This window comes from Macaca fascicularis, chromosome 4 (genome assembly GCF_037993035.2).
Source record: "Macaca fascicularis isolate 582-1 chromosome 4, T2T-MFA8v1.1".
Lineage (NCBI taxonomy): Eukaryota > Metazoa > Chordata > Mammalia > Primates > Cercopithecidae > Macaca > Macaca fascicularis.
Genome location: NC_088378.1, coordinates 21,000,468 through 21,010,905, shown reverse-complemented (window position 1 = coordinate 21,010,905; position 10,438 = coordinate 21,000,468). Strand labels below are relative to the sequence as shown.

At 36.3% G+C, this 10,438-nt stretch overlaps 1 long non-coding RNA gene across 1 annotated transcript in view; it reads right to left on the bottom strand.

Moving 5' to 3' along the window:
• Positions 1-2,344: 2,344 nt before the first annotated feature.
• The window catches only part of LOC135970393 (uncharacterized), a 33,157-nt gene continuing 25,063 nt past the window's right edge, over positions 2,345-10,438 (bottom strand). The window contains exons 2-3 of the long non-coding RNA XR_010586069.1: positions 3,807-3,869; positions 2,345-2,543 (exon numbers count right to left, since the gene is read on the bottom strand). This is a non-coding gene — a long non-coding RNA (uncharacterized lncRNA). The remainder of the gene's footprint in view (positions 2,544-3,806; positions 3,870-10,438) is intronic.

Here is a 10,438-nt window from a genome sequence, read left to right as displayed (position 1 = left end):
AATTCTAAAAAATGCACGTCTGAATCAATAAATCCGGCATCCTACATGAGAAACAGGTAGGGTTTATACATAATTCTTTTGTTCTGAGAAACAGGTAGGGTTTATACACAATTCTTTTGTTCTGAGAAACAGGTAGGGTTTATACACAATTGTTTTGTTCTTGTTATTAATTTCTGTGTCCTGTTTTACCTAATTAGCAAGATTACTTAGAACAATTTACATTTTTCTGCAAAATTTGTTCATTTATTGTGAGACACCACCTCCTGAGAGAGAAGCCATATATAGGTTGAGTTTAATAGATTTCATTATTTTAAGACTCCTTCAAAGCCTTTTTTGTAATATGTTTGTAAGAAATTAATATAAATAACATTTGAGAAAACAAACTTTGATCCTAGAATCTGAAAATCCACGTCAGATATATTCAATTCCTCCAGCGCACTAGGGGAAACATAGGTGATATTTGTTGTATTTACTTACTGCAATCCCAGAACATTTAACAGTTTGGCACACAGTAGGTTCACAATACACTTTGGCTGAACTTATGAATAAGTCAATGATAAGTATTGAATAAAAGTCCTCCAGTCATTAACACACCAGAGATATAAATCTTCCTCTAACCTGTCAGTGTGACAATATTATAAAGAGCCCTGAAGAGGAAACTGGACATGATAGATTATTTTTTTTAATTTCTTTTAGAAGATTTTAATGTAAAATCTATAAAATCTAAATAATTGTTTTAAGAAGGTATAATTTAGTATTTGTATGACAATTCTAAACAACTTTATTCAACATGCTATTTCATCTTTTAAGCATATTCCCATACAAAATTTAAGCTGTTTATAGGAACCTTACCAAAGCTTTTTATATTGGAGTTACTTGATTGGTTACCATAGCCATAAAGGTTTTCCAGGCCAAGGTAAATTGTTCTACGCTTTCTCGTATATAATTTTCGAACTTCAATAGAATATTTGCTTAAATATTTGAGGAAATCCCTAAAGAAATATTCCTTAGAAAATTCTATAACAAAGATATAATTCAGGCTAATTTGTTTCCATTACAAAATTTCAACTTTTAAAAAAATTTATCTGGATTCTAAAAGCTTTCAATATACGTTCAGTGAATAGCAGAACATCTTTCTTGCAAGCACTTAACCATCTCAACCCATCAAGGGTGCGGCACATAACCAGTGATGAACGTTGGAGTGTTCAGAAGCTATGCATCACAGTCGCCTGTGCATCATGATATCAACATTGATTCGCAGGCTTTATCTACTGAGATTCTAATTAAGGATTCCACAAAGTTTTATATTTAAAGCTCATATCTAAAACAGAAATGTGTACAATAACAAAATCATCACGCTGAAGGGGACTTCATTCAACTCTAATTAATCTCAAATTTCAAGTGGAACACCAACTAAGCATCAGAGAGAGGCAAAACTCTTTCCCTTTTATAAATCCAATAGAAGTCTGTTAACCAATTTCTCTAGCCATTGGTCACTTTAAGATTATTACCACCTTATATTTGTATACTATACATTACACCTCTGAAATGAAGACAGAACATTTTATATTATAAGATGAAAAATCTTCTTTTCAGGTATGTTCATTTTAGTCCACATTTGTGGAAATGGCAGGCTCTGACCATTTTAGAGCAGGTATTGCCTGATGAAATACACATTTGTAAACAGATTTTTGTCCTCTCTGTTACCGGTGGTTGTTATTGTCCAGCACAAGCCTGTGAAAGCTTCTGCACTTTAGCTTGTTTACTGTGCATTCTTAATGCCTATGAATGCAAACAGGCAGATTAGGAAAATAGTCAACGGTTCCTTTCAGCAGAGTTTGTAAGTACCACGCAAATTGCACTTCAAATGCCTTCAGGTGTGGAAAGAACTGCGTCTCCTTTTGTGCAGTTGTGAGGACAATAATCAGTTTCAGACTAAAGAGGGACTAGCAAGACTTCCTCTTCTGATCAGACAGAGATAAGAGTGAAACACTACCTGTCAGACTTTGCCCATGGTCCTTAGACCAAATGACAATCTTAATGGACTAAGGTAAGCTCATTTACCTCTGAAGTGAAGGAAAACCCTTAACAATGAAACATTCCCAACAACCAGGAAATTTAAAGCAAATATCAGAACACATAATTATTTATGGAATGAAAAGAAAATTGGTAGACAAGGGAAATGAACCTTATGATAAATAACAAAGATGAATGCTTTTTTTTTTTTTTTTTTGGTATGCTTTAGGACACAGAGGGAGGGAGAAATCTGAGGTCTAGAGTTAGGCTTGAAGTGGGTACGTGGGAAAAGGAGTGTGAGGTATACACATACATTGTAACTGCTGACTTCCTTTATTAAAACCTGTCTACAGGCAACACTTGAAATTTACATATGGAGAGAGACTTCCTGAAGCTGATGTCAGATGCCTAAAAAGGAAGTGCAAATGGCCATCATCCTGGGTTGCACTAGGGATGACTTGTTGAAGCACAATGTCACCAAAGAGCAGTTTCGCATCAATAGATTTCTTGGTCTCACACTCAAAAACCTGCAGCGGAAATAGAATACTTCTGTTCTTTTACTGTGCGCATGAAAGGAAGAGAAAATAGGTAGAGCTTTCTGACCCTTTAAAACAAGCTCCCAAGCACTTTACTCCTTTTGAAAACCCTGTGAAGTTTCCTCCTGACACACAAGTCCCAGTTGCATTGTATGCGGTGCATTAACCCAGCGCTTGTTCTGCACTTCACCGACTGCCTGGTTGAAATGTCCATCCTTGTGAGCCCTTTTTTTCAGGAGTCCTATTCTCCAGCTCAGCAACAGCATATAGGTCGGGCCACTGCAGCCAGCATTTCCTGCGAATTGACAATCGATTGATAGGTAGTCTGGGTTTTATTCCCTGCTTTTCCATAAATAGTTTTGTGTTTTAAACAAGTGACTTTTCCTCCCTGGGCCTCTTGATCTATAAATCAAGAAGGTTGGACTGGTTGACTCTTCAGGTGCATTCTACCTCTATAATTTGCAATTTCCATTTGGCAAAATAGTATCAGTAGATAATATTTATATCTGAAATCCTCCATTTTTCTTTTTGACAGCCTTTTAACATACTTTCATAGATGAAAACAACTTTTCAAGTGTTATTTATTTCTTTTAAAAAGTCAAACAGACCCTGTTCATGTGTAATTTAACATTTAATTGCGTACAATTTAATTTCCTTTTTTCCCAAGAATCTGCCGATGACTTAGCAGAGTATCGTCCAACTCAAATTGGCACTGATTTGCTTTCCAGACGTGTTTACACCGGCCAGAATACTCTGATAAAACAGGTAAACGATAGTTTTGAATAGAGATTTAAAGTGCTTAAAGTGGTTTTTTTGTCACCACACCAAGGGAGACTGTGGCTGAGCTTTCAGAGAGCAAATCCTTCCTGTATCCCTGAGCTGTGTTCTCCATTGTTTAGTCTACTTTACTAAGATTTAGCCCAGGGAGGGCAGATCAGCATTTAAGCTGAATCACTAGACTTAGTGGCAGCTGAGTGGAGAGTTAGAATTTATCGAATACAGGTTTCAGCAGAGGTGACTGCTGTAACATTATGCGTTTAAAAGATCACATCACTTTGGTAGGCTATTACAATAAATTCTACAGAAATTTCTGGTTTCTTTTTTCCCTACTGCTGATTCCAAGGCCCCAGGCCAATCTCCTTCAACTCCCGGCTTATTCTCCTCCTAGCTACCTCCATATTTCCATCTAGGCTCATACGGCTGTAACTTGATTATTCAGCTTTGGAAACTCTGGTAAAGATTACTGGTGCTTACCACATTAGTTCTTCTTTTCCTCCTGGGTACATGGGAAGACTCCCAGCCTCCTCAGGAGTTAGACTGAAATCAAGAAAGAGCTAGTCATGTGAAGAGAAAATGAGAGGGCAGATAAATCTACCTTTTAAAAAAGATCTCTTTTTCCTCAGATAAGTTTCTCCTGCTTGGCACCCTTTGTTCCAGGTGGTACCGGCTGCTGATCATGAGGCTGGTTGTTGTCATCCTAGGGCTTCCTTCATCACCATTCTAGGAATTTCCTTCACCCCTTTCCTGTGTCCAGTTCCCTGATTCCAGAGCCCCACATCGTCCTCCTGAGCCATTTCCTTATTGTGCTGGTTAACAGTCTCCAGTAGCCTACTGAGAGGGGGTGTCCATTCTCTTCGCCCTTGTAGATTTAGATGGCTTGTTTATGCTTTGCTCTCAATCAAGTTTCAGGAGAAAACAGAGATTAATATGTTTATTCAATCTACTTTTTTTCAACCAGTAAGAAGTAGCCAGTGTTTACTTTGCAATATCAAAGTCAACTTTGGATAAATTTCATTTCAGTATGGAGTAAATAAGGCATACTTAACTCCATTGGAAATGCTACCATTCTTATTTCATCATAAACTAATGTATGATTTATTTCAAAAGTATTTAACAAAGTAAGAGACTTTTTTTAAAAATGTGTTTTGTATCTCAACATCAAAACTATATTTATTACTTTCTGTTCCCAAACCTATTCCTTTTCTCATATTCCTATTGATATCAGTCATGCATACAATCAATCAGACCTTAAAACTCAGATGTGTTTATCTCTTCCTTCTATCCAAACCACAATGTTCGGAGTTGCAGATTCCTCTCTCTTCTACCTTTTTGCATTTGGTCCCACCTTTCTATTCTTATTATAACCCCTAAGCTTTGTTCAACCCATTGTTATAGCCCAGCCAACAGATCCCTAACACCAAAGGTAGGGTGATTTCAGCTGCAAGAACTGAATGATGGATGAAAAACGGCATTATCTTAATCAAGTTTTTAATCTTCCCAATCAAGAAATTCAGGGGTAGGCAGTTGCTGGATTGGTTAGCAGCTCAAGGATGTCTTCAAAGACCCACAGACCCTTGCTATCCTTCTGCTCTGCTATTCTCAGTGTGCCAGTAATATCTCCTTTGCAGTCACAAAATGGCTGCTGCAGTTACAAGCACGACCTCCCCTCAGTCCCCTGATACTAATTGACTTATCCCTTCTCTATGTTCAGAGAACTAACTACATTATTTCTTCTGTTATACTTAATAACAGACACATCTACTTTGTAGAGTCTTGAATTTCTTAATGTTTGTGGCTTGTAACTATATGTATCCTCAGAATGTCTTGTTTATAGGATTTATTCAATAAATATGCACTGAGTTAAATTAAATGGTTGAATTCAAAATACTTGAAAATACATTTAACTCCAGACATTCCATCAACCTTCAAAGTGTCCTAATGAACTTATCTCTCACTAAAATGATTTAATCTCATTCTCCATGTAGAGATTTTACTCTGTGAATGATGTATTGCTGTTTGTTTGGAATGCAGTTTACATATTTAGAATTCCAAGAAGTCCAAACTGAATAGTATACAACAATTGGAGTAATTTAAAACAAACAATATTATAGACATATCCACATTCATAACAAAATCAAGTGCTGAAGGAACACTTATAAAAGAGAAAAGGAATGAAAGAGCCATTAAACATTTCTTCAGTATGGGGACTCTTGTACCAGTGGCAAGATCTCAGGTTCTTTCTGGGCTGCTTCTATTCACAATAGATCATTTCTATTAAGATCTTGCATACGGAAGGATTAGGTCTTTTGTTTGGTTCCAGATGGTTCCCACCACTGACTTTTGACTTTCCTAAGTTAAAGGAAAAACTGCAGGCTGCTTCTCTGCAAACCTTTTCATAGGACTTTCATAAGATTTGCCTGATTTGTTATTGCTGATTGTACTCATCAGAAGTAATTGCTTAATTCACAACCTCCATTTAATTATTAGTATCTCTACTCTTTAAGAACACATACGTTTTTGTCTTTATTCCAAGCTACTGAACATTTATAATAATCATTTTCTGATTAAATATCATTTAATAGAAAGGATAGTTTCATTCAGTGTCAGATCACCTAATTTCTTTTATTACATAAACTCTCAGTTTCTTCCCCTGTAAAATGGGACTAATAGGTGTGCCTGGAATAAGATTATTGAGAAATTAATACATGTATGAAAGCAATTTAGAATATTTCCTATAGATCACAAATTCTCCATAAATGTTGACTACTAGTAGTAGATTTTAAACTACAGCTAACACTATTTTTTGGTTTACATGTCTAATTGCTTATGAAATTGAAGTCAAGCATCACTAAATTAATGGAAGACATTGACTATATTCTGTATATATGTCCCATATGAAGTTTTAGCATGGTGTTATTAAAAATTTTTAAAATAAATAGCTTTTTCCAAAGTTTTCTCCTGCCCCAAATAACCAAGATCCTTTTTTGGCTTTACATCTGGATGAAGTAAGTATACAATATAACCATATTTTAATGTTACTAATTGTTTTTCACTTTTAAAAAATCAGTATTTTTATGGATAATATCTATGTCGACTTATATATTGGCTACCAATAATGTAGTCAATTCAGCTAACTTTGTTTAGTTTATTAAATCTATTTTCAAAAGCACACTAAACTGAGTTATTAAAATGTTAAATATATGTTTAGTTGATGTTAGTCGTTTTCAATTAATTCATAGTAAGACTATAAGTATTGGAATTTTATAATCTGAATTTTTTATAATAATTATAATATTAGGAATTAATGGATTTTTACATTGCAAGAATCTCAGGTTTTGATATTCCTATTTTAATTATATCACAAGTTCTCTGCATTTTGAGATTTGCACATTTTAATAGAAATTCTAATAACAGAAAGTGTCTTAAAAAGGAAGGTGTCAACTTCAAATAAAATGGAAATTTCGAGAATGAATTTTGTCCACTTAATGTAAGAAAGGTTATTTAGTCTTGAACATTTAAAAGAACAGGATTTGTCTTTCTAAGCTATTCACATTCTTGTAAAATAGCCACTTTTTGAAACAGAAACTTCAGGATTGTTTAGTTTTCTGTGAAGCAGCGTGTTTGGTAAACAAATGCAGAGAATGGGAACATTTTTCAGCTTCCTGCAAAACCTTCAGATGCATGACTGCACATTGTCTCTACAAAGAGAAAATAAAAATGAGAGCAACTACTTAGAAACCTGTCCACACACACACATTTGTTATAAACACAAAAGTTATGGAAGAGATTTCTTGCTACTATGAATCCTTATCATGCATTAGAATTTGAACTTATTATACAGAGTAAATTTTTTTTCAGCTGCTGATATACTAATGAAAAAAAACTTAAAATTTATCTGACAGGGTTTAAAATTATGTCTGGGTGGACATCTCCCAATTTTCAACAAAACACTTATAACTATACAGATAAAGATAAAACACATCGCCACGGAAAATTAAATGGATAATCAGCCCATTTCCAGAAGATGGGCAGAAATTTTAGTAACCATAAGGAAGAAGGCACAGAATTAGGAAAAACAGTTGGCAGTTCACTTATGCTTCACCCACCAAAAAGAGTCACCCGTAGATGAACACAGGAATGGAGACTTTTGTATCTCTCCCTGAGTGTCAGGACCTGCAGTCTAATATTGCAGCCACCAGTCACATGTGACTATTGAGCACATTTTAAATGTGGCTACCAGAAAATTTAAAACTACATACGTGGCTTGCATTTGTGGCTCACATCTTATATGGACAGTGCTGGTCAATAGCATGGCTGAGAGAACCATATTCTATACTAACTGTAAAACTGGCCAGCTTGGTGGAGTTTCTGTTTGAAGTTGCTGGAATACTTTTCCTTCCTACTACATGGGGGGAAAAAAAAGTATTTTATTTACTTTTATTTTCTCATGTAGTAATTTGGTCCAAGAAAACATGGCAGAAATTGGAGGTGGAGTAGGGGTGGTGATTAACTGCAGGTTGTTACATAAAGTTTATATAAAAGGGTGATATGGTTTGGCTGTGTCTCCACTCAAATCTCATCTGGAATTGCAATTCCCATAATCCCCATGTATCGTGGGAGGGACATGGTAGGAGGTCATTGAATCATGGAGGCAGTTACCCCCATGCTGCCGTTCTCGTTATAGTGAGTGAGTTCTCAGGACATCTGATGGTTTTATAAGGGTCTTTTCCCCTTTTGCCAAAGACTTCTCCTTTCTGCCACCATGTGAAAAAGAATGTGTTTGCTTCCCCTTCCGCCATGATTGTAAGTTTTCTAAGGCCTCCCCAGCCATGTGGAACTGTGAGTCAATTAAATCTCATTCCTTTATAAATTACCCAGTCTTGGATATGTCTTTATTGTCGGCATGAGAACAAATTAATACAATGGGTAACAAGGAAAGGCATGATGGCAGTGAGTATGTTGAAAATGGTAGTTTTTAATGCATAGCATCATTGCAGCATGATAGAGAACAAGGTAGAGTGATGGGTAAGAGCTTTATGACATAAAATACTGCTGTTCAATGGGAAATGAAGTTGGAGCTATGGATTACATCTGCTTTCTAACTATAGATCTGAGAAGTTAGGTTTATCAAATTCCACGTACAGAGTAAGAACTAAGGGGGAATTCATGTACTCTATTTATTGGCAAATCTAAGTCCAGATCAATTTCCCTGCATTCAAACATAATTAAAGACTGGAGAAAGGGCTGGGTGTGATGGCTTGCACCTGTAATCCCTGCACTTTGGGTGGCGGAGGTGGGCAGATCACCTGAGGTCGTGAGTTTGAGACCAGCCTGGCCAACGTGGTAAAACCCCATCTCTACTAAAAATATAAAACTTAGCTGGGCGTGGTGGTGTGCGCCTATAATCCCAGCTACTTGGGAGACTGAGACAGGAGGATCCTTTGAACCCAGGAGGCAGAGGTTGCAGTGAGCCAAGATCGCACCATTGCACTCCAACCTGGGCATCAAGAGTGAAACTCTGTCTCAAAAAAAAAAAAAAAAAAAAAAAAAAAAAAAAAAAAAAAGACTGGGGAAAACAGAAAAGAAATAAACTACTTGGACCAATTGGAAAAAAAAAATACAGAACAATAGAATGGAAACATCATACTGAAGTTTTGGTGCAGGAGCATAATTTCAAAAAAAAAATACTACAGTGAGGTTTTAAGTTCACCTATATTAATAATTGTACTGCAGACCTTTAAGGGAAAAAAATAATTGTCTGAGGATTTTAAATTCTGAGCTGAAGACAAAGTAAAAAAACAGCTAGGAAGTTTTTATATTGGCCCTAAATGAGACTATTCCTTCTTGTAGCCACAGTGTCTGACACTGCAGTTGATGAATTATAAGGTTGGTTGATGTCACTGTCGTTTTAGGACTCATGTAAAAATAAAGGCTTTTGTTGGGAAAAAATGAGACACCGAGATTTGAAATGGCCAAATTTTAAAGAATTTCAATAAGTCAGAGCATCTCAGACCCCAGAATCCCTCTGAGCTTCCAATCCTAATAAAAGTAGCCTCGGTTTGAGAGACTAGTCTTGCCTTGCTTAGGGTCTCTATTATGACTTCACTCAAGGTAGTTAGCCTGGAAGAGAATGCCAAGTTTTCACGTGATCTAACTTTACTGCGCCTCATTATCCTCAGTTAAATAGTGAGAGCTAAATAACAGCATATTCTAAAGAGCTAATAACAACAAACCAACCTAGAAGGAAAGGGTTTACATTATAAAAGCACTGAAACATTTTTCTAACTTATATTGGATGAAGCCAGGCAGCATATATGAATGGCTTCTGGGAATTCTTGATGAGATAGGGTGAAACGTAAATACACTTCCCAGGAATCTTGGATTTAGTGTTCAAGTTTCAGGGTCTGGAAATTATTTTAATTGTTTGTTCAGCTGGTAAACCAAAAGTGAACTCAACAGTGGCTTAAGCTGAATCAACACGAGATACCAGACATTATTTGCCTTAATGCAAATAACAAACTACAAATGTTTAGGTATTTTAAGGACAAAGAAGATGGAGTAGATTTATCATGTACAACTATGTCCTCCTCCAATCCTGTCCCCCAGTAGGGCTCAGGCACTCTTCATCAAGACATGGACAGGTACGTTAGATAAGGGGAATGCCAGTTGCCTAGAAAAGTGCTGTAGTGCTGCTCTCTGAGGCTAGAATGAAAGGAGATGCTGTCATTGAAATATGGTCCCTATTTTCAGTGGGAATAATGAGATCAATGATGTTGATCTTTAACCTCAAGGATCAGGTAGATGTGGTTACTGTAATAAGCAGCAGGCCTCTCATGGTGGCTGACTGATTATTAGAACTGAAATAGATGGATAGCCTTCCGAGGTCTTAGTCTGTGTAACCAAAAGAAATCTAGGGCTGATGCACAAAAGCCAGACTTGAGTTATCGTGACTTGAATTATGGCTTCAGACCTGTGCCAACTGACAGACTCAGAGACTTCAGTAAATCTTCCACCCAGTCATCCATAAAGGGATCTGCAACTGCTTCCAGGATCAGAATATACAGAGGGTTAGGGTTAGGATTAGTTAAGGATATATATCTTTGGAG